This window comes from Callorhinus ursinus, unplaced genomic scaffold (assembly GCF_003265705.2).
Source record: "Callorhinus ursinus isolate GAN/ISIS: 27379988/994484 unplaced genomic scaffold, GSC_fseal_2.0 scaffold101, whole genome shotgun sequence".
In the NCBI taxonomy this organism is placed as follows: Eukaryota; Metazoa; Chordata; class Mammalia; order Carnivora; family Otariidae; genus Callorhinus; species Callorhinus ursinus.
In genome coordinates this window covers 529,668-554,635 of record NW_027397163.1, presented here as the reverse complement: position 1 = coordinate 554,635, position 24,968 = coordinate 529,668, and the positions used below count along the sequence as shown (strand labels likewise).

Sequence of the window (24,968 nt, the reverse complement as noted above, 5' to 3'; positions counted from 1 at the left end):
ATCCCAGGACCCCGGGATGATGACCTGAGCCGAAGGCAGGTGCTTAACTAACCGAGCCACCCAGGCACCTCGTGAAGGGAGACATTTTTTAATAGTGTTTTATTTCGTTCTGACTCATACTTGATTTCCTCTCCTGGGGAGGCTCTCACTTCTCCTATTGTGAACAAGGTAGAGGCACAAACTTGGGCACATTAACAATATGGTGTCATACCCTCCCTGGGAAGCACAGAGCAAAAGGGGCCTCAGGAAACAGACCCTGCCATGAACTCTGCCAAGCCCAGGTTTTTCCAGGACAGAGGTGGACCACGCTGGGGACAGAGCATTGGTTGGTTGGTCTTAGATCCTGTTCACATCGCCCACCTCTCAGAAGCGCTGAGCATGATCAAGTAAAGAGATTACCCATCACTCCAAAGATTCTTTCCTCGTGCTTCCCTGAAATCATACCTGGTTCTTCCAATCTAATTTCTGTCAGATCTTTACATTCTTCATAATATCATATGAATAGAATCATGTATTATATAACTTTCTGAAACTGGCTTCTTTCACTCAGCATAATGCCTTTGATAGTAAACCATGCTGTGGTGTATATTAATTAGTTCATTCCTTTTTATCACTGAGATTTCGTTGAATGGATATGCCACAGTTTGTTAATCCAACAATGACTTGTTAAACATTTGGGTTGTTTCAACTTTGCCAATTACACTCTAATGCATAAATACTCCATGGATGTATTTTTTGGTGTTGTAATTTTTTAAAATTTCTATGTGTAAATATTTGAGGTATTCTGAAAAATGTATATTTTACAGTCATTTACTCTTCAGATTAAATGTTTAGATTCCACCTGAAATGAGGTCATAGAGTTTTGCAATAATCTTTACAATGTATCAAAAAAAATTTTTGAAGACCCTTGTTACGTTATTATTTGCCCATCAGCAGAACTTGGTGTGTGGGTTGAGGGTGATGCAAATACCCTGTGACATGGGCACACAAAATACTGTTTGTCTTACCTAATAAACCAGGGAACTCATGATGCCCTCTGGAGAGTTTTATCCCACAAAGTAAATTTTTAAAAATTTTTTATTGTTATGTTAATCACCATACATTACATCATTGGTTTTTGATGTAGTGTTCCATGATTCATTGTTTGTGCATAACACCCAGTGCTCCACGCAGAATGTGCCCTCCTTAAGAACACAGGTAGCAACCTTTTCGACCTTAGCCGCAGCAACTTCTTCCTAGAAACATCGCCAAAGGCACGGGAAGCCAGGGCAAAAATGAACTATTGGGATTTCATCAAGATAAAAAGCTTTTGCACAGCAAAAGAAACAGTCCACAAAACCAAAAGACAACCGACAGAATGGGAGAAAATATTTGCAAATGACATATCAGATAAAGGGCTAGTATCCAAAATCTATAAAGAACTTATCAAACTCAACACCCAAAGAACAAATAATCCAATCAAGAAATGGGCAGAAGACATGAACAGACATTTCTCCAAAGAAGACATCCAAATGGCCAACAGGCACATGAAAAAGTGCTCAACATCACTCGGCATCAGGGAAATCCAAATCAAAACCTCAATGAGATACCACCTCACACCCGTCAGAATGGCTAAAATTAACAAGTCAGGGAACAACAGATGTTGGCGGGGATGTGGAGAAAGGGGAACCCTCCTACACTGTTGGTGGGAATGCAAGCTGGTGCAACCCCTCTGGAAAACAGTATGGAGGTTCCTCAAACAGTTGAAATTAGAGCTACCGTTCGATCCAGCAATTGCACTACTGGGTATTTACCACAAAGATACAAATGTAGGGACCCGAAGGGGTACATGTACCCCAATGTTTATAGCAGCAATGTCCACAATAGCCAAACTGTGGAAAGAGCCAAGATGCCCATCGACAGATGAATGGATAAAGAAGATGTGGTATATATACACAATGGAATATTATGCAGCCATCAAAAGGAATGAGATCTTGCCATTTGCAACGACATGGATGGAACTGGAGGGTGTTATGCTGAGTGAAATAAGTCAATCAGAGAAAGACATGTATCACATGACCTCACTGATATGAGGAATTCTTAATCTCAGGAAACAAACTGAGTGTTACTGGAGTGGTTGGGGGTGGGAGGGATGGGATGGCTGGGTGATAGACATTGGGGAGGGTATGTGCTACGGTGAGCGCTGTGAATTGTGCAAGACTGTTGAATCGCGGATCTGTACTTCTGAAACAAATAACGCAACATATTTTAAGAAAAAAGGAAAAGAAGAAGATAACAGGAGAGGAAGAAAAGGGGAGTATGTCAGAGGGGGAGACGAACCATGAGAGATGATGGACTCTGAAAAACAAACTGAGGGTTCTAGAGGGTAGGGGGGTGGGGGGATGGGTTAGCCTGGTGATGGGTATTGAGGAGGGCACGTTTTGCATGGTGCACTGGGTGTTATGAACAAACAATGAATCATGGAACACTGCATCAAAAACTAATGATGTAATATATGGTGATTAACATAACAATAAAAAAATTAAAAATAAAATAAAAATAAAATAAAAAATAAAATAAAATAAAAAAAAAACCTCGAAATAGAAAAAAATAAATAAATAAAATATTTGTTCCATTAATCATCATCACTTGTGAATGAAGATGAAAACATCTTAATAAGGACCTGAATATTATCCATGAACAAAACGGATTTACCAAATATGGACCAACATTAGTATAGCAACAGAAGTAATCATATGATTTTTTTGCCAGTGGAATCCACAACAGAAATTATTGTGTAATATTTCATTTTTGCCCTCAACTATGGATTTGTAATTTAAATAAAACATTTAGAGTAGAATCTAAATTATTCCTCATTAAAGAACATGGAATTAGATGTGATTTTTTTAAAACAATAACTCAAACTAATTAATTTGAAAAAGATAAGAAGATAAAAAACAAGCATGCAAAATGGAATCTCAAGGTATGAAATCTTGTGCATCGAATAGGAGAAATGCAAGGATGAGCCTAAAAATGATATTAGAACTTTGAAAACCAAACAAAATACAAGAAAACACATTTAAGCTAAAAAAATGCTGAAGTCCTTAATTTTTCTGCTCCCCAAATTCTTCACATGTGAAATTACCTTTTTCTGAAAGTCTCCTGTCCTAACTTCACAGAGGAAAATTGTCCTTCCTTGATCAACAGATTACAAATATTTTCAGGAGAGACATAATGACTATCTCCACTAGATGCATCAAGAATAAATACAAGAAAAACAATTATGGTTCTACAAATGACAGTCAGTCCCATTATTCACACTGAGATAGGAATGATGTGCTTAGCTCCATGAAACTCATTATCACATGCACAGAAGTTTAATGAGGTAACTATACCAACCATGTCAGTTTCTCTGTGGTTTCATAGTGCAGATTAAATAGCATATTAATTTCTGAATTGCAGTTTTAAGGACTGTAAACATCAGGCTTTGTTACTACTTGCAACAAACTCCAACAATCTCCATCAGGGAAGGGTATGCACCAAACTATGCTAGGAGCAGTTAGTCTGGTGTAGGACCTCAGACCTCCAGTCCCCATAGTCAGCCTGTGCCTCAGGAACTGTTGTTCCCACCTGCGCAACTCTGACATCAAACCAATTTCTACACAAGAAAAATCTTTTTTCCAGCCACGAGGACCAACCCAGACACAGACCCTGATACACCTCACTCCCTTACACATTGTGTCACTCGAACTGACATAGAAAACACCCACCCCAGTTTTTCCTGCTGCCGGGATGTGGGCTCAGTGGGACAGTCATGATACCCCCACTTGCGTGCAAAAGGGAGGCAGCCAGAGTTAAAATATGGGTTTGTGGTTCTGTGACCTCACCTCCCCACAGAACTACAATTATCACTTCACAGATAATTGACACTACAGAATGAGCCAATTGAGACTACTTTTTAAAAACTTTCTCCCAGATCCAATTCCCAGAAACAATTTTAAGTTCCTAGCAAGGCTCTGCAAAGAAACAAGTTTACCGTATGGGAGAAACTTCCTTTTTCCCACAACAGCTGGAGGCAGACAGGGTCTCAGGTGGCAGAAGCAGGAAATGTTCCGACCTGACACAGACTCCCATGTACTTCATGGGACCCTGTGCTTCCCTAAGAAGTTCACTGCCCGCCCCTCAAAATAATCATCTGTTTCTGCCCAGCCGAAGAACTGCAAAATAAGGAAGGTCCATGATCCAAGGACCAGGACCCCAGAGGGTCTGACAAGGATTCCTCAGGAAGAGAAGAGCGATACAAAGGACATGTGATTAACTAGAGATGCTTCACAAGACTCAGTGCAATGCTCTGAAAAGTCTAGTTGATGTAGGTATTTCCAGGAATATATATTTTATCAATATTGACCCAAAAAGAGATACAAATTCTAAGCTGAGCAATGTCTATAGGATAAATGGCAATACTGATAGAAGAGTTTCCTCACAAACCCAGCACGCAGTCATACCGTCTTATCAACAGCACCCCACTACTCTTAGATATTTAGATGAACCACAGCTACTTAGGTGATCCAAAAATATTGAAGGATGATACTTCCTAATAATTTTCAGAAATCTTACAAAGATAACCACAAATATTTCACAAATCTCATATATGCCTAGGGACCCAAAATTATGAAATACTATTTGCAAATATTGCCATAAAATATTACAGCATGATCAAGCGCAGCTTATATCTATGTTCACGGATAAAAAGACTCAATACTGCTAAGATGTCAGGTCTTCCCAAACGTACTGTAGATTCAGTGAAATCCCAATCAAAATCCCCGGAAATTACTTGCAGGTATCAATGAACTGATTCTAAAGTCTATAGATGGAGGCATCAGACCCAGGAAAGCCAGCCCAATGTCAAAGTAGAAGAAAAAGTCAGAGGAATGACACATCCCAATGTCAAGACTTAATATAAAGCTACATTAACTAAGACAATGTGTCATCTGTAAAATGATGGGCAGATAGCTAAATAGAACAGAACAAAGATACCCAGAAATAGACTCACACAAATACAACCAACTGTATTTGTTGGCTCTCACACAGGAGTGAGGCAATTCAACAGGAAAGGGATAGTCTGGGGCGCCTGGGCGGCTCAGTCAGTAAAGAATCTGCCTTCGGCTCAGGTCATGATCCCAGGGTCCTGGGATGGAGCCCCTCATCAGGCTCCTTGCTCAGCAGGGAGCCTGCTTCTCCCTCTGCCTGCCGCTCCCCCTGTTTGTGCTCACTCGTTCTCATTCTCTCTGACAAATAAATAAAATCTTTAAAAAAAAAAAAAAGAGGATAGTCTTTTCAGCAAATGGCACTGGAACAAGTGGGCATCCATACCCAAGCACCCAAGCAAAAAAAATAAAATAGATTTAAATACAGACCTTACATTCTTTTTTTTTTAAGATTTTATTTATTTATTTATTTGAGAGAGAGAGAGAGAGAGAGAGAAACAGCATGAGAGGGGAGAGGGTCAGAAGGAGAAGCAGATACAGGGCCAGTGGCGCAATGGATAACGCGTCTGACTACGGATCAGAAGAAGGAGAAGCAGACTCACCGCTGAGCAGGAAGCCCGATGTGGGACTCGATCCCAGGACTCCAGGATCATGACCTGAGCCGAAGGCAGTCGCTTAACCAACTGAGCCACCCAGGCACCCTAAATACAGACCTTACATTCTTCACAAAGATTAACTCAAAATGGATCACAGACTTCAATGTAAAACACAAAATTATAAAAACCCCAGAAGGTAACAGGAGAAAATCTAGATGACCTTAGGTTCTGTTACTGTCTAGATATAATGCCAAAGGCATAATCCATGAAAAAAAATAATTGCTAAGTCAGACTTCATTAAAATTACAAACTTCTGCTCTACAAAAGACACTGTCAAGGAAATTAGAAGACAGGCCAGATACTGGGAGAAAACAAGACATATCTGGCAAGGGACCACGATCCAAAATATACAAAGAACTGTTAAAATTCAACAACAAGAAAACAAACAACTTGATTTTTTAAATGGGCAAAAGATCTATACAGACACCTTACCAAGAAGACACACACAAAGCAAAAAAAGTGTATGAATAGATGCTCGTGATAATACATCCTTAGAGAATTGCAAATTCAAACAGCAAGATACATTACATGTACACTTGAGAGGTATACTCTGAAAACGACACCACCGAACGCTAGCATGGAGGTGGAATAGCAGGAACTTTCATTCACCGTTGATGAGAAATGCAAAATGTGATAGCCACCTTGGAAGACAGATGAGGGTTTCCTATAAAATTAAATGGCCTCTCATATGATCCAGAAATCTCACTCCTAGGTATTTATCCAAATGATTTGGACATTTATGTCCACACAAGTTCTGCATGCAAGTGTTTATAGCAGCTTTATTCATAGTTGCCAAAACTTGTAAGCAACCGAGATATCCCTCAGGAGGTGAAGAAATAAGTAACTGTGGTCCATGCAGACAGATTCTATTCAATCCCAAAAAGAAAGGAAATGAGCTATGGAGCCCTGAAAAGAAATGCAATACTTTAAATAAATATATTTTTTTAAGATTGATTGATTGATTGATTTGAAGATGGGGGCAGAGGGAGAGAGAGAATCCTCAAGCAGACTCCACGCTGAGCTGAGCATGGAGCGCGACGCAGGGGTAGATCACAGGACACTGAGATCATAACCTGAGCCAAAACCCTGAGTCAGCCACCCAACCAACTGAGCCACCCAAGCACCCAGGTAGATTTTGCATATTATGTGCACGTGTGCCAATTGGACAAAATGACAGGAAACAGGTGAGGAATGTGGCGATGGTGGAGTCTTCCATGACTCTTTTTTTTTTTTTTAAAGACTTTATTTATTTATTTGACAGAGACAGACACAGCGAGAGAGGGAACACAAGCAGGGGGAGTGGGAGAGGGAGAAGCAGGCCTCCCACGGAGAGGGAGCCCGATGCGGGGCTTGATCCCAGGACCTGGGACCATGACCTGAGCCGAAGGCAGACGCTTAACGACTGAGCCACTCAGGCGCCCTCTTCCATGACTCTTGAAGCACTGCAGGAATAGCCATTTGCAGGGCTGAGTCATGAAGTCGTATTGTTTACATGGAGATGGAGTTTTTGGTCTGTCATTCTCAAAGGAGTAAAATGCCATATTTCCTCAATTTTCAGAAGCATATTAATAAGGCTCTATCCATATTCACATTATGAAGCTGGTACAAAGTATTAAAGATTCAATAATGGAAAAACAAAAGAATGAGTCTGACCTAATATATATTAAATCTTATGCAAGAAAAACAGAGAAACGTATTTTTACTTCTTGTGAGATACTTAAAAATATTTACCACATATTAGACCACTAAGCAAGTGCTCGCTTCGGCAGCACATATACTAGACCACTAAGCAATATATATGCACGTGCTCATGTATTCCATCGATCAAAACACTGGAAAATTAAAAATTAAATAAAATATAATACTAATTACATAATGAACTGCTTTAATCATAAAGCCCATTATATATACATGTGCATACACACACACGCACACACACACATTCTACTTATTTAATCGGTTAAAAAGATATAGAATGTGGGGTTCCTGGGTGGCTCAGTCAGTTAGGTGTCGGCCTTTGGCTCAGGTTGTAGTCCCAGGATCCTGGGATGGAGCCCCAAGTCAGGCTCTGTGCTCCTCTGGGAGTCTGCTTCTCCCTCTCCCACTGCCCCTCCCCTTCCCCCACCCCCACTCGTGCTCTCTCTTAAATAAATAAATAAAAATCTTTTAAAAAAAATACATAGAATGGCTCAGTCGGTTAAGCATTCGACTCTTGATTTCGGCTCAGGTCATGATCTCGGGGTCGTGGGATGGAGCCCCGAGTCAGGCTCTGCATTCAGTATGGAGTCTGCTTGAGATTCTGTCTCCCTCTGCCCCTCCCCCTGCTTGCACGTGCTCAATAAATAATCTAAATAAATAAAAAACAAATAAATAAATAAAACAAATTTTGATACTTTTATATTCCAAATATTGTCAAACTGTTGGATTATTTCTCATTGAGAATGTATTCATTAGGGTTATCTGTTAGGGTTTGTGGGCCCAACATGGCAGGGTGGGGTGTTCCCCCATACAACACCAAGTGATTCTGACACTATCTACCCATCTACCCACCGACAGCATCAGATTGCAGAGGTTACGGGTTTGGTCCTACAGGATGGCCTCCCTGACCCATCTCCCACTCCAACGCCCATTTCCTCCCACATCCCCCCCACCCCTCACTTGATGCTAGCCACCACTTCCACCTCAGCTTCTCACTGACTGGCTACAGATTGGGGGTGCCAACAACTTCCTCCTTAAGTTCATTAATTTGCTAGAATGAAGCACAGAACTCAGGGAAACACTTACTTACCTTTTTTTTTTTTTTTTTTTTAACGGACATGAATCAACAGCCAGATGAAGAGATACCTAGGGAAAGATATCAAACATAGGAGCTTTTGTTCTCTGGTACACGGTGCTATTGAGGTTCTCCACGCCAGCAAGCTTTCCAGAAACTGGGCTCTCGGATTTTTCTGGAGGCTTCATTATACAGTCATGATTGACTAAGACATCAGCCACTGGCTGATTCCACCTCCAGCCTCTCTCTCCTCCCCAGAGGTCAGGGGGTGGGACTAAAATTTCCAATCCTCTAATCACAGGTTGATCCTCCCATGCAACTAGCCCCTGCCCTTGGGTGAAGCCCAAAAGTCACCTTCATTATTGTTAGTTTGTTTTTAAAAGATTTTACTTATTTGACCGAGACACAGCGAGAGAGGGAACACAAGCAGGGGGAGTGGCAGAGGGAAAAGCAGGGTTCCTGCAGAGCAGGGAGGGCTCGATCCCAGGACCCTGGGACCATGACCTGAGCTGAAGGCAGACGCTTAACGACTGAGCCACCCAGGCACCCCAGGTCACCTTCGCTATTAATGAGCCTCTTGTTTCACTTCTATGGCTGTGAAGCATTTTTAGGAACTGCAGATGAAAACCCAATATATCTGAAATAAATTTGGATTATTTGAATGACCAAATATATATTTTGTATAAATCATGATATCACAGGAGAGAATACTCAGAGATGTTGAAGCCATAACTGTGTTATATCTGATTACCCGAAATGAGAAAAATTAGGAAGCTGGACCTGAAATGGGACTTTTGGGGGACAGAAAAACTGGAAAGAAATCAAGCTTTCTGAAAGATAGCATTTTGGAAACAAAAAAAACCCAAGTCACCAAACCTACAAGTTTTGGAAAGAATCTTGTTTCCCTCCTCCTACCTTTCTGGTGTTGCAAAATGAAATTTTTTTTTTTTTTTAAAGGAAAAGGAAAAGAGTTCTATCTGAGCTCAAGTTAGGACAGTTCCCTGGGGTACACAATCTTCACAAAGTAGAGAATGCTCCAGGGAAGGAACATTTAGTGCCGGGCTATATGCTTTTTTGTACATGAAGAGTTACAAATCATCATGACAAAAGACATTCCAGAAAGTTATGGACTTTATCTTCTACTTTTAGTATCTGCAAGGCTGCAAGATTTTAATCTTACAGGAACCAGGGAGGCTTTTCCTTTTTCTCATCTTTATGTTTGGAATGCTCCTTTTGTTTTGTTTTGTTTTGTTTTCATTTTATTGTTCTGTTTTGTTTTATGATGCTCCAGGTTTTTTTAATTTAAATTCAATTAGCCAACATATAGTACATCATTACTTTTTGAGGTAGGGTTCAGTGATTCATTAGCTGTGTATAACACCCAGTGCTCATCACCTCACATGCCCTCCTTAATGCCCATCACCCAGTTACCCCATGCCCCTACCCACCTCCCCTCCAGCAACCCTCAGCCGGTTTCCTATAGTTAAGACTTGTCTCATGGTTTTTCTCCCTCTCTGATGACTTCCCATTCTATTTCCTCCCTTCTATTTTCCCTCCCTTCCCCTATGATCCTCTGTGCTATGTCTTATATTCCCTATATGAGTGAAACTATATGATAATTGTCTTTCTGACTGACATTTCACTTAGCATAATACCCTCCAGGTTTTTGTTAACAAAGCAAATGTATAATGTATGCTCGAGGCAGTAATAGAGCGCATGCTCTGAGGTTTTGCCGAGTCATTTCAACAAGAGGTAATCCCCAAAGATGCCCTCTTACCTGGAGGTGGAGAGGTGGACTCCCTTAAACCAGCACTCAGAATTCCCTATTCTCTAAATTGTCTACAGCTCTTGATGCAGACATAAGGAACCACAATAGAACAAGCTTTCACTTTTTTTTTTTAAGTAACCTCTACACCCAATGTGGGGCTTGAACCCATGACCTCAAGATCAAGAGTTGCATGCAGTCCTGACTCAGCCAGCCAGGCTCCCCAGCTTTCACGTTTCTCTGTGGACCTTACATGATCACACTGAGAGGGATGCTCTGGTTTCCTGCAGACCAAAGGTTGTACTCGAGCGATCTGGAGAAGAAACAAGCTCAGTCCATGACTGAATCTGCCTCAAGACATCCTAGGTGTTATTTCTTAAACCAGGAAGCACTTTAGAATTACCTGGGGAGCTTCAAAAAATATTCCAGAGATTCTGATGGAATTGCATTATGTGGCTGGCATCAGGGATTTTGAGATATACTGTCCTAGATGACCATATTGAAAACCCTATGGACATCAGTACTTGTCAAATTCAAATACATCTTATAACATCTTCTCTGGGGATTCCTATGAACACTGAAGTTTTAAAAGTATTAGGGTGTGGCTTCAGTATCAGTTGTCAGATGGGGAAGATTTTTGCTATTAAGAATCAGGATTGGGGGCGCCTGGGTGGCTCAGTCATTAAGCGTCTGCCTTCGGCTCAAGTCATGATCCCAGTGTCCTGAGATCAAACCCCGCATCCGGCTCCCTGCTCTACAGGAAGCCTGTTTCTCCCTCTCCCACTCCCCCTGCTTGTGTTCCCTCTCTCACTGTGTCTCCCTCTGTCAAATAAGTAAATAAAACCTTTAAAAAAAAAAAAAAGAATCAGGTTTGGAGGGGCGCCTGGGTGGCTCAGTCGGTTAAAAATCTGTCTTCGGCTCAGGTCATGATCCCAGGGTCCTGGGATTGAGCCCTGCCTGGGCTCCCTGCTCAGCGGGGGGCCTGCTTCTCCCTCTCCCTCTGCCTGCCTGTCCGCCTGCTTGTGATCTCTCTCTCTCTCTGCAAATAAATAAATAAATAATCTTAAAAAAAAAAAGGAATCAGGATTGGGGTGCCTGGCTGGCTCAGTCAGTGGAGCATGCAACTCTTGAACTTGGGGTTGTGAGTTTGAGCTCCTTGTTGGATATAGAGATTACTAAAACAAAAATAAAGAAAGAATCAGGACTGGGCATTATGTAAAGTGAAGTGAAGTCAGACAGAGAAAGACAAATACCATAGGATTTCCTTTATACGTGGAGTCTAAAAAATGAAATAAACAAAAAACGAACTCTTAAATACAGAGAACAAAAAGGTGCTTGCCAGAGAGAAATGGTGGGGGGATGGGTGAAATGGGTGAAGGGGATTAACAGGTACAAACTTCCAGTTATAAAATAAATCAGTCAATATGGGAAATATAGTCAATAATACTATAATTAACATTTTATGGGGACTAAATTTAACATGGTGAGCACTGAGCAACATGTAGAATTGTCAAATCACTATGCTGTACACCTGAAACTAATATAACATTGTGCATCCACTAAACTTCAATAATAAGTGTTTAAAAAAAGAACTGGGACCACTTCTCCATCAGTTTGCATTATATTCTCCAACTGTTTTCATGCTTTTGTATCTTCTTCAGATGTTTTCATTGTTTGAGGAGAGTTGATTATTTTAAAGATAATTAACATGCCAATATCTCACCAGATTGTCAGGATATCCTGTGAAAGATTTTGAAACTTGGTTTCCTTTCAGGGGAATGTTGGCAGCCTAGGATTGACATATATGGTACATTTTTTCCCTCTGACAATTGGAAACAATTACAAACTCAGTAATTTTTTTCTCTGCTGAAATACTTTTATTTAATAGCTTATGATAGTTCTCTACAATAAAATATTTGTGTTTAAGTACTGATTCTTCTTACACTTTTGGTAAACAATGTGTTTTGTTTTTTTCTTAAGTAAGCTCTACACCCAATGTGGGGCTCAAAGTCATGACCCTGAGACCAAGAGTTGCATGCTCTATCCACTGAGCCAGCCAGGCGTCCCTAAGAAATACTGTTTATTCCACTTCAACACACACATAGTGAAGCCGCCTTGGCCCCTCCAGCCAACCTAGTAGTCTTTAAACTATAGCAAGCACCCTCAGCCTTCGTGATTGATTAACTATCCTGTCTTTGAATATCTATAGATCATGCATTCTTTCGTAGAAACAACAGAGTACCTCTGCACCTCACAAAACAGAAACCACACCCCATTGTGTAACCCCCAGGTACTAAGTAACCAGACCCCCTTGCACAACCCCTGGGGCATAAGGAACCAGACCCCCCTATACAAATTCCAAGCACTGAGATTAACATCTGTAGCTAGTGTCATCAGAGTCTGCCTTCTCTCCAGGTGCCCAAGCTCCTGAATAAAGTTCAAATGCCTTTCCAATCAATAGTCATCTCTTGGGGAGCACCTGGGTAGCTCAGTGAGTTAAGCCTCAGATTCTTGATCTTAGCTCAGGTCTTGATCCCAGCGCCTTGATTCAAGCCTCATGTTGCATTCCACTCTGGGTGTGGAAAAAAAAACACATCTCTTGTCTCTTGGGTATTGGCCTTTTGAGTCACGCACCTGAACTTTGGGTTCTGTAACAACAGAACAACTATCAAATGTGGGATTACAGTAGAGCAAAAGAAAATTTCAGCTAACTGAAAAAAAGTAGATGCAATCCAACTTTATTTCAAGATACACGGGTTTATGGCTCACCTCCAGCATATAATAAATAGAACACAGGGGCACCTGGGTGGTTCAGTCGTTAAGTGTCTGCCTTCGGCTCAGATCATGATCCCAGGGTCCTGGGATCGAGCCCCGCATCGGGCTCCCTGCTCAGCGGGAGGCCTGCTTCTCCCTCTCCCACTCCCCCTGCTTGTGTTCCCTCTCTCGCTGTGTCTCTGTCAAATAAATAAAAATCTTAAAAAAAAAAAAATAGATCAACACACTGAAGATAGATGAACCAAGAAACTAATATCTATTTTTTTTAGTTTTTTTAATTGATTTTTTAAAAAGATTTCTTTATTTTAGAGGAGAGAGCCTACGTGTGTTGGGGGAGGGGCAGAGGGAGAGACTCTCAAGCAGACTCCCCGCTGAGCACTGAGCCCTACGATTGGCTCAATCTCAGGATCCATGAGATCATGACCTGAGCTGAAACCACAAGTCCCACGCTCAACCCACGAGCCACCCAGGTGCCCCTAATTTATGTTTTAAAGCAATAGATTAGTGAGCTAAATTATCAGATTCCTCTCCACCCACCCACCCACCCACCCATCCTTGTCCCTTTAAAGCTGCTGGACCTGAACCCCCCGGTTGCTCATCTGCCCTGCAGGTGGCGAAGAACAGAGGTTGTGCCCTGGTGGAAGTGGGTATAAAGCTTCACATTCTGCACGGGCACGGTTTGCATGTCCCCTCCCAGCTCGTGTCCCCTGGACAGACGACTCCAGTCCTCCATCACCTAAATAAGCCATTCTCCTTGTCTGGGTTGCAGCTTACCCCCGGTGGGGAGCCACGGTCTACACCGATCCCCGCCCAGGTCCCCCCGCCCCCTCTCGTCTCCACCCGCTAGCAAGGGCAGCTGCTGACTCAAACCCTTTCCAGCCCAGTAGGAGGAAAACATCTCATCCTCTAAGTGCCCACAGCACTGTAAGCTTTTACACTAAATTGTTGGAAACATTTATATAGAACAGGCAGGAGGCACCCCCGCTCCGCGTTACGCCGGGGAAACACAAAGGATCCAAACCCGAAGACCAAGTTAGGTCTGGCAGATCCAGCAACGCCCCGGGGGTGGGGCCCACGGTAAGCAGATGCCCCGCCCACTCCCCTAGACTCCGCCCCCGCCCCGCCCCCACGCCCCTCCCAGCACGGCCGTTACGCATTTCCGGCAGACCCGGAAGCGGATCCGGAGAAGTGGCAGTCTCCCTGTCTTTCCGGCTCAGGCTTGAGCCCTGTGGCCCCCTCAGTCGGCCGACGTCCGTACGTGGGTGAGCGGGTCGCTGGGATACTAAAGCCCCCGCCAAACTCCGGTGGTGAGCTGCCACGTCGCAGCCACACGATCCGAGGGCTGGGATCCGCGTGCGTTGCCGGCTAAAATCGCCCCGAGGGCCTCCCTGCTTCTCTGCCTCTGGCGTGGTGACACCACCTGCCTCGTTCTTCTGCTGGGGACCCTCGGCCGGCCGTCCTGACGTCGCCGGCGCCGTGTGACGTCCCCACTGGGTGCCGGGATTCTTCGCCCTCGGGCCAGGGCCCTCCCTGAGGGCGCCGGGCCCCTGCCGGCTTTCCTCCCTGATCCCGGGCGTCTGCACACCTCACCCTGTCCTGAGGCGCCACCCCCGCAGCGTCGCAGCCCGCCCCTTACCGCGGGCTTCTCTTCACCGCGGCTCCCTCTGCGCAAGGTGACGGGCTCCTGTCCCGTGAAAAGTCCCGTTTGTTCCGTCCCTAGCCTCATCGCACGACCTGGCTGGTCGCGGTGTGGCCGGGGTGCAGCGTGCGAGAGCAGCCTGCTGTAGGAACGATGTTAGGGTTCCAAGCCCACGGCCAAAAAAGAATCCTTGAGATGTCTTTGGTGCAAAAAGGTGGTTTAGTTACAGCCCGGGGACAGGACCCGTGGGCGGAAGGAGATGCACTGGGGTCCTGAGGAGTGGCCCATTATACACTTTCAAGTTGGGGGGGGGGTTAGGGCTGGTCTAAGTGTCCAAGGAATTTTGGAAGCAAGGTTTCCAGGACCTTGAGGGGGCTCGCTGTTGTTGGGAAAAAGTCACTTACTACCGTCTAATAAAACCTGAGTCATGAGACCCTTCAGATGTGTATGGTGGGCCATATACTTGGGAGGATGGGTGCCAGCATGTATCTTGGGGGGTAGAGGTAACAGAAGCTTCCAAAGGAATTTTTATGTGTTAAAGTAGACTTAATGGGATCCAGGGGGTCGGGCTAGGATGGCCTTTTGCCCTTAGCAAAGTGACATCGAGGCAGCTGGGTTCCTAGAGGAATGTCACTCTGCCGGTTTTAAGGACTCGTCGATGGGCTGTAGGGTAGTAAGGGAATTTTAATTTCTCTTCTGCCTCTGCCCCACGTCACGGCCGAGGGCTAGGATCCGCGTCTGGTGGGGTCGCAAACAGACCAGGTTCCGCCACGCCCAGTGACAAAATTCAAAGGCAGAGAAACCAGTGGTGGTGAAAGGAGAAAGGGATTTACTTCCTGGAGGCTGACAGTGGGAAGACAGCAGCATAGCCTCTCCAAGACTCGTCTCCAAAGTGCTAAAAATACTCCCAGGTTTTTAAGGAAAATGGAGGGCAAAGGTGGGTGGGTGAGTAGTGCAGGTAGGCAGTGGAAGTCAAAGCGATGGTGTCTGTGAGTCAATCTCTGATGGGCACTTGCTGTCTGGCTCAGAGCCATCCTTACTGCTTGAAGGGGTAGTTTCAGTTTCCCTTGGATGCTTTGCCCTCAGGATCTTCCAGCAGATGCAGGAAAGGCACTCTGCTTCCCCATAACTGCCTCAATATACACTGGGAAGGAGAGCCTGCAACAGGAAGACAAGGATTAACCCCTCATCTGCATAATAGAACAATCTTGTTTTTCCAAACTTGTCTTTTCACCTTGCTAATGAGTTTTCTCCCCTACCCCTCTCCTTAGCTCACGTAAGCTTCGTGGTGCCTTGTCTTTGGACTTTCCGGTCTGTGTGGATTCCCTGTACATTGACCTGTTAATCTGTCTCGTGTCAATTTGATTCTGAGTCCAGCTAGAAGGACCACAGGGCAAGGAAAGTCTTCCTCACTGACATTCTCAATTCTCTTATTAGTCTAACAGTCAAAATGGAATCTCTGCTGTTTCAGGTATGTCATCATGCTGTCCGTGAATAATAACAGTTCTAGCCTCCTGCTTCCCTTCTTGTTTCCGCCTTTACCTGTTTCCCCTGGGTCCCCGCTCAGGCATCCTGTGGTGAATGGGGAGAGCCCTGACTGGGCCCCTAGTCTCAGCCTCACTTTCATGAAAATGCTCCCAGTGTTGACTGCTGATCATAATGTTGGCTGAAACTTTCTTGCCGAAAAATAATTTTTCAAATGCCATATTTGGCATGATTTAACTATCAAATATCTTACTGAAGGATCTACAGTGCTCAAATATGTTTTCTTTAAATCTGTTATTTTGATGTATCACATTAATCAGTGTTCTAATATGGAATCTTTCATTAATGGGATAAAGTGAATTTGGCTAATATTAAGTGCTAACTGGCTAAATTTAAATGGCTAAAGTCATATTTATATCTTTATGCATTTAAAGGAGATTCAAGTTAGAATTTTCTCTTTTTTCATTTTGTTCAGTTTTTTTTTTTTTTTTAAGATTTCTTTATTTGAGAGAGAGAAAACGTGGCATGGGAGGGGGGCAGAGGGAGAGAGAGGGGAAGCAGGCTTCCTGCTCTGTCCCAGAAGCCTGAGATCATGACCTGAGCCAAAGCAAAGAGATGGAGGCTTAACTGAGTCAGAGCCAACAGGTGCCCCTCATTTTGTTGTTTTTTTAATAGCCTAATATAATAATGTGAACAAATTTTTCTTCCTTAAAAGAGTTTACATCACATTGGAACTGTATCTGGCTTAAAATGAATCAGACCTTATTATAGTCAGAGACCTCCAATGCCTTTTAATCTGTATATTGAAATTGGTTATTCAGATTGTTTTCTTTTTTTTAAATATTTTATTTTGTTTATTTATTTGAGAGAAAGAGTGTGATAGGAGGGGCAGAAGGAGAGGGAGAGAGAGAATCTCAAGCAGACTCCCCACTGAGCATGGAGCCTGATGCAGGGCTTGATCTCATGACCTTGAGACCATGACCCGAGCCAAAATCAAGAATTGGACGCTTAACCTACTGAGCCACCCAGATGCCCCCACATTGTTTTCTTTTTCAGTCAGGATTTGGAACATAATCTAGAAAATAATGCATTTCCCTTAAAAACATAGATGTTTTTAAAAATAGAAGGTGCTTTACAATTTTACATTCTGAGCAGAAATACTTTCGGCTTCCAGTTTCTCCACAGCCTTCATAACAATGTTTCCACTCTTTTCCACTCTTTTTTGCTTCCACCCCTTGCAGTGGGTGTAATATTGCATTATGGTTTTGATTTGCATTTTCCTAATGCCTGGTGATGGTGAGCATATTTTCATTTGCTTATGAGCCATTCATATATCTTTGGTGACATGTCTATTCAAGGCTTTTTCCCATTTCTTTTTTAGTTGGGTTGGTTTCTTCATAAGTTGTAAGAATTCTTTGCATATTTTACACCTGGAAGTGTCTTCATTTTGCCCTAATTTTTTAAAAATATTTTATTTATTTATTTGACAAAGAGAGACACAGCAAGAGAGGGAACACAAGCAGGGGAGTGGGAGAGGGAGAAGCAGGCTTCCCGCCGAACAGGGAGCCCGATGCGGGGCTCGATCCCAGGACCCTGGGATCATGACCTGAGCCAAACGCCGACGTTTAACCACTGAGCCACCCAGGCACCCTTGCCCTAATTTTTTAATGATAGTTTTGCTGGATATAGCATTCCTGTTTGACTTTTTTTTATTCTTTCAGCACTTTGAATATTTTATTCCACTGCCTTCATTTGTTTACTATTGCTGATGAAGTGCCAGGCATTGGTCCTATTGTTGTTACCCTCAATGTGGATGAGTCTCTTCTCTCACTGCTTCAGAATTTTTTCTGTCTTTTGCTTTCAACACTTTATGATGTATCTCTGACAACTTCTGGATTTTGAATTGTAGTTAGAAATGATCTCCTTATTTCCCTCTTATGTACACATTTTAAGTTTATGACTTATTTTTAAGATTTTTTAAATTTAAATTCAATTTAGTTAACATATAGTGTATTATTAGTTTCAGGGGTAGAATTTAGTGACTTATCAGTTGCATAAAACACCCAGTGCTCAGGGGCACCTGGGTGGCTCAGTCATTAAGCGTCTGCCTTCAGCTCGGTTGTGATCCCAGGTTCCTGGGATCGAGCCCCACATCGGGCTTCCTGCTCGGCAGGGAGCCTGCTTCTCCCTCTCCCATTCCCCCTGCTTGTGTTCCCTCTCTCACTGTCTCTCTCTCTCTGTCAAATAAATAAAAAATCTTTAAAAAAAAACAGTGCTCAATGGTGCCCTCCTTAATGCCCATCACCCAGTTACCCCATTTCCCGACACCTCCCCTCCAGCAGTTCTGTTTGTTTCCTAGAGTTATGGTTTGCCTCTCTGTTTTTATCGTATTTTCTTTTTCCTTCCCTTCCCCTATGTTCATCTGTTCTGTTTCTTAAATTCCACATATGAGTGAAACCATATGGTATTTGTCTTTATCTGACTAACTTACTTTGCTTAGTATATTACCTCCTAGTTCCATCCACGTCATTGCAAATGGCAAGATTTCATTCTTTTTGATAGCTGAGTAATATTCCATTGTAGATATACACACACACACACACACACACACACACACCACATCTTCTTTATCCATTCATCTGTCAGTGGACATCTGGGCTCTTTCCATATTTTAGCTATTGTGAACATTGCTGCTATAAACATTGGAGTGCATGTGCCCCTTTGAATCACTATTTTTGTATCCTTTGGATAAATACCTAGTAGTGCAATTGCTCGGTTGTAGGGTAGTTCTATTTTTAACTTTTTGAGGGCTTATTTTTTTTACATTTACATCTCTGATCCATTTATACTTTATTCTGATACATAGTTTGAGATAGTGAATGAATTTGATCTTTCTCCAAATAACTACTCTGTCATTCCAACACAATTTTTAAATAGTTCATTACTGATGAAGAAACATTACGGTATCTTGACTTTACCCATTTTTTTTTTTTTTAAGATTTTAGGGGCATCTGCGTGGCTCAGTCAGTTAAGCGTCTGCCTTGGGCTCCAGTCATGATCCCAGGACCCTGGGATCAAGTCCCACTAGCTCCACACCGAGCTCCATAGCGGGCTCCCTGCTCAGTGGAGAGCCTGCTTCTCCCTCTCCCTCTGCCCTTCCTCACTCCCCTCACCCTCCCCCCGACTCATGCATGCTCTCTCTCAAATAAATAAAATTATTTTTCGGGGCGCCTGGGTGGCTCAGTTGGTTAAGCGACTGCCTTCAGCTCAGGTCATGATCTCAGCATCCTGGGATCGAGCCCCACATTGGGCTCCCTGCTCGGCAGGAGGCCTGCTTCTCCCTCTCCCATTCTCCCTGCTTGTGTTCCCTCACTTGCTATGTCTCTGTCTGTCAAATAAAATCTTAAAAAAAAATAAATTTATTTTTCAAATAAATTTTTTAAAAAAGTGTGGGGACACCTGGGTGGCTCAATCGGTTACATGTCTGCCTTCAGCTCAGGTCCCTCTGCCTACTGCGCTCCCTGCTTGTGCACTCTCTCTCTCTCTTTCTGACAAATAAATAAATAAAATCTCCGGGATGTGTGGGTTTGTGTTTTCAGGGTTTGGTGACATTCTCAGATGTAGCCATCGACTTCTCTCAGGAGGAGTGGGCATGCCTGGACTCCACGCAGAGGGACCTGTACTGGGATGTGATGTTGGAGAACTACAGTAACCTGGCTCAATTGGTTAAACATCTGCCTTTAGCTCAGGTCATGATCCCAGGGTCCTGGGATCAAGTCCCACATCAGGCTCCCTCCTCAGCCGGGAATCTGCTTCTTCCTCTGCCTGCTAATCTCCCTGCTTGTGCTCTCTCTGACAAGTAAATAAATAAAATTTAAAAAATAAAAATAAAAAATAGTGTGCCTACAAGAAAAAGCCAGAAATAACTTATCACTCAAGGTAGCTTTTAAAAAGACCGATTTCTCTAGAATGTTTTAATTAAAGAGGCAAATATGGTGCCTTTACAAGGGATCAATACTAGAGTGGAACCACATAGTCCACCTTTATAAGGGAAAACCTTACTTTATAGAAATATCCCAGTTAATGGATGTAGAAGGAATGTCAGAATTAGAAAAACTGTTTTTAATAAATCAAATGATGATCTGAGGGACAGGTCTCAGTCACTCTAAAATCAACCGTTTAGGGCTCCTGGGTGGCTCAGTCAGTTAAGCGTCTGCCTGGGGCTCAGATCATGATCCTGGAGTCCCAGGATCGAGCCCCCCATCGGGCTCCCCCCTCAGCAAGGAGTCTGCTTCTCCCTCTGACCCTACCCCCCCATACTCTCTCATTTCTTTCTCAAATAAATAAAATCTTTATTTTTTTAAATTTTATTTTATTACGTTATGTTAATCACCATCATTAGTTTTTGATGTAGTGTTCCATGATTCATTGAATATAGCACCCAGTGCTCCATTCAATACGTGCCCTCTTTAATACCCATCACCAGGCTAACCCATCCCCCACCCAAATCGTTAAAAAAATAAAATCAAATCAACCATTTAGCAACGGGTAACATCACACAGATGACTAGCCACCCTTACGTAAGGGACGGAAATGCATGTTGGGAGCAGGGCCGGCCTCCCATTCACTACGCAATTCTTTGCCCTGAACTACATTTCCCAGAAGTCTGTGAGGCACAGGTCCTTGGGGGCCGTGTAGGGTTGCATGCCGGGGAAGTGGACGACCGGGGGCCCAGCTCCGTGTGTTCCCGGGCTGCTGGACTACATTTCCCAGAGGCTCGAGCGCCGTCCCCGCCCCGAGTCGGAGCGCAGCGAGGTACCTGCTGGGAGAGGTTTATTGAGCCGAGGATTGTCTGGGCTCAGCATCCCGCGGCCCCGGTCCGGAGTTGACCTCAAGCCTTGTGCCCCCTCCTCACGCCCTGTGGGTCGTGGGGCCCCGAGCGGTGAGTGGCTGGCCTCCTGGGAGGGAAGCCGCGCACTCTGCGGAGGGAAGGGCGGCCAGGAGGGCGCCCCGGGGGAGGAGGCCGGACGCGAAGCCCAGGCCCGCGGCCCCGGAGAGACGTACAGGGCTGCGTGGGGGTGTCGGGGTCCGGGGCCCCCGGGGAGGGCACAGGCCCCGGCTCCGTGGCTGTGACGCACTTCGGGGAGTGTGTGGGGGCGGGGCGGCGCGGCGGCGGCGGCGCGGCGGTGGGAGGGGCCCCTGCGCCGCCGCGGGGGCGGCCGCGGGCCCGGCCGGCGCCGTACCGCCTGCAGCGCTGAGGTCGCGGCCGCTTTCCCCGGCCTCGCGGGCCGACGCAGGGGCAGTGGCCCCGAGGGAGGGCAGAGAACGTGAGCAGCGGGAAGGGCCCAGGCACAGTCCTGAGGTGACTGAGGACGAGAAGCGCTCCTTCCCGGCACCCTGCGTGGCAGGACGGAAAGGGGAGACGCGGGCAGGGGGCTGCTGCCCGGTTCAGAGCACCTCTTCGCTGCGGCCTGGTCCCCGGAAGCTCTGATGCTCCGATCCCAGTTCCCCCTAGTTTCCGGTGGGTTTTAGTTGGGACGTGCGGGCCTGCAGGGTGCCTTCTGATCCCGCTTGCCCCCCAGAAAGGCCCTGGCGTCTCCTCTCTCCCCCAGGCCAGCCGTCCTCCCGAGCAAGCGTCCTGAGGACGAAGACTTGTTACGCATCTTAAAGTCAAGGTTCAGATGAGTTACCTTTTTTGTTCAGTAAATGTCTTGTGTTTATAGGACTTCAGACTCTTTGCTTTCCTTGGCCTGAAATGTTCTCCCCAACAGTGACTAATTCTTTCCGGAGAGGTGTGATGGGGCCGTGCAGGTGTCTGCAGAGAACACAGAACAGAAGAATGCGGTGGGGAGGTTCGTGTTGTGCTTCGTTTTAGCCTGTGATTTGGTCAGGAGGGTACTTGTTTTAAGGTGGGATCCGCGGTCTTTCCCACCGGCCTGACTTCCAGAGCACGGTGAGAACAGGGACGGTTTGATTGTTTTGGCCAGTAAATGACAAAGTTACCAGCGTGGTGATGCTTTTAAAAGTGGGGTTTGAGGGACGTCCTTCCGGCCCAGTCGGTAGAGTGTGCAGCTCTTAGGAAATGTGCTGCTGGAGCGCGCACGAGAGCGTGCGGCTCTTGATCCCGGGGTCGTGAGTTCCAGCCCCAGGTTCGCCATGGAGCCTACTTAAAATTAAAAAAAAAAAAAAGTAAAATAAAATTCAAAGGAATTGAGCCATTATTTTAATAAGTAAATAAATAAAAGTGGGGTTTGAGCAAAGGGCTTTGTCATCAAAGGCAGGGATTTTTTTTTTTCAGTGATCAGTAGAAATTTGTTGTATTATCCACATCTTGTTGGAAGTCTGACAGCTTCAGTCTGTTTCAGTTGCATTTTTGTATGAACTGCAAGAAGCAACATGGTTGGACGTTCAGTGTGAGTTCTGGAACTAGAGCAGAGGGTTTGGCAGAGTTTCTAAAAGGTCATATATTGAATAGTTCATGCTTTGTGGGCTACATATGGTTCCATATTCTTCTTTAATTGATCTTGTTAATGCTTAGGATGGTTTTCGATTTGCAGAAAAAAATTGCAAAGTTAGTACAGAGAATTCCCAGGTACCCTGTACCCACTGTCGCCCATTATTAACAACTTACATTAGTATGGGATGTTATTTTACAATTGGTGAGCCAATTCTGATACACTGTCATTAACTGAAGTCCACGCTTTATTCAGATTTCCTTAGTTTTTACAGTAACATTCTTCGTGTGTTCCAGGATGCCATCCCGGAGATCACATTGCATTTCATTGTCGTGTGTCCTTAAGCTTCTCTTGGCTGTGACAGTTTCTCAGACTTCCCTTGTTTCTGATGACTTTGAAGGTTTTAAGAGGTACAGGTATTTGATAGGATGCCCCTCTCTTGGAACCTGATGCTTTTCTCGTGGTTGGACTGGGTTTACGGTTTTGGGGGTGGAAGATCACTACTTTTATCATATCTTGGCAAGAACACAAACTGTCAGCATGATTTATGATTTCTGAGTGTGAACTTGATCATTTAGCTGAGGTGGTTTGTCCGTTTTCTCTACTGTGAACTTACTCCCATTTTTCAAAGACTGGGTCTCCCCAAGTGACAGCTGTGTGTTTCAGAAGCCCTGTTGCTAGAGCCTAGTCAGTCTGACCCTGCTTTGGTGGTCACGTCTTTCTCTCTTCTCACCCCCTCACGTGCTTGTAAGGACCCCTACAATTACTTTGGGCCCACCTGGCATAATTCAGGATACCTTCCTATCTTGAGGTCAGCTGACGAGCGACTTCCAAGTCCACCTGCAACCTAACTCCCCTTTGCCGTGTAATGTAACATAGTCACAGGCTCCAGGGTTAGGATACAGACATGTTTGGGAGACAGTTGTCCTGCCTGCCACAGGCCTATCCATCCACAGTTCCCCTGATGACCAAAATATACCCACTCCCCCATAACTGTGGACTTTTTCTTTGTTGATTTGTTTTAAATTTGGGACTATCTTAAATTATATTTCTTATCATGGAATTAATATAGGCCTGCAGCAAAAGGTTCAGCTTCCTAAGGAGCTCGTAAAGAAGAAACTCGAAATTACCCATAGCTGTACCACCCAGAGATAATTGCTGTTGATATTTTGGTATGTATGTTTCCAGCCCTTCCCTCCCTCCCCCCATGCATATGTGTGTGGTTTTGTCTCCAGAGCACTGGATCCTGCTAAGCGATACGAAATTGAGCCAAAGACTCTCCAAATCTTAGTTTATAGAGGAATCCAACTCAGCTATGGCTGACATGATACTGTGTGCATGTGGAGAGGAGAGAGGTATACCAGTGATCCCCGTCTTGCTTTAAAAAAATCTCTGACACATTTACACCTTAAAGGATTAGAAAGACATCATTTGAAAGTAATCCCATGAATAAATAATCAATAAAGACAGGCTTTCAAAATTTGATTTTCTGGGGTTTTAACTTTTCTTTCACAGAACATGACAGGAGTCACTGACTTATTACAAGTATGAACTGTACTATAACATTTCCATGGGCAGATATATGAGTAAGATGACAGTAGTTTAAAACATTCACATAAACAGAGGCACCTGGTTGACTCAGTCAGTGGAGCATGCAACTCTTAATCTCAGAGTCATGGGTTCGAACCCCATGTTGGGTATAGAGATTGCTTTTTTTTTTTTTAAATTAAAGTGTTCAAAGAAATCTTCCATATCACATGGAATACAAGATCCGGCCGCTTGCTAATGTTCTCAATTTGGTATTTTCTCGGTTTATGTTTATCTTATTTATTATTTATTTCAATTTAATTAATTTAGTTTTTCATTTTATTTTAGTTATGACAGAGAGTGCGAGCAGGGGAGGGCCAAAAAGAGAGGGAGAGAGAGTCTCAAGCAGACTCCACGCTCAGCATGGAGCCTGATGGGGGGCTTGATCTCACAACCCTGAGATCAGGACCTGAGCTGAAACCAAGGGTTGGATGCTTAACTGACTAAGCCACCCAGGTGCCCCTCAGTTTACATTCTTTGAGCTGGATTTTCCATGCAGAATCATGTCTGTCCCTTTCTGCTAGTGGAGAGGGAACATTTCCTCCTTCTATATCTTAGACTCTTTTTTTTTTTTTTTTGCTACTGTTAATTTAAAAGAATTATTTTTTTTAAGTTTCTTATTGTTATGTTAATCACCATATATTACATCATTAGTTTTTGATGTAGTGTTCCATGATTCATTGTTTGTGCATAACACCCAGTGCTCCATGCAGAATGTGCCCTCTTTAATACCCATCACCAGGCTAACCCATCCCCCCAACCCCCTCCCCTCTAGAACCCTCAGTTTGTTTTTCAGAGTCCATCGTCTCTCATGGTTCGTCTCCCCCTCTGACTTACTCCCCTTCATTCTTCCCCTCCTGCTATCT

At 44.1% G+C, this 24,968-nt stretch overlaps 1 protein-coding gene across 14 annotated transcripts in view; it reads left to right on the top strand.

Moving 5' to 3' along the window:
• LOC112806790 (uncharacterized) overlaps positions 1-24,968 on the top strand; it is a 909,505-nt gene that overhangs the window by 874,535 nt on the left and 10,002 nt on the right. The window contains exons 1-5 of one of the 14 annotated variants that reach the window (XM_073889081.1): positions 20,844-21,581; positions 21,673-21,735; positions 21,832-21,912; positions 22,812-22,925; positions 23,588-23,687. The exons of 1 other annotated variant lie outside the window; for it this stretch is intronic. The gene's annotated coding sequence lies outside the window, so the exon portion shown is untranslated. 12 more of the 14 variants (XM_073889084.1, XM_073889078.1, XM_073889083.1 and 9 more) reach the window with 12 other exon arrangements.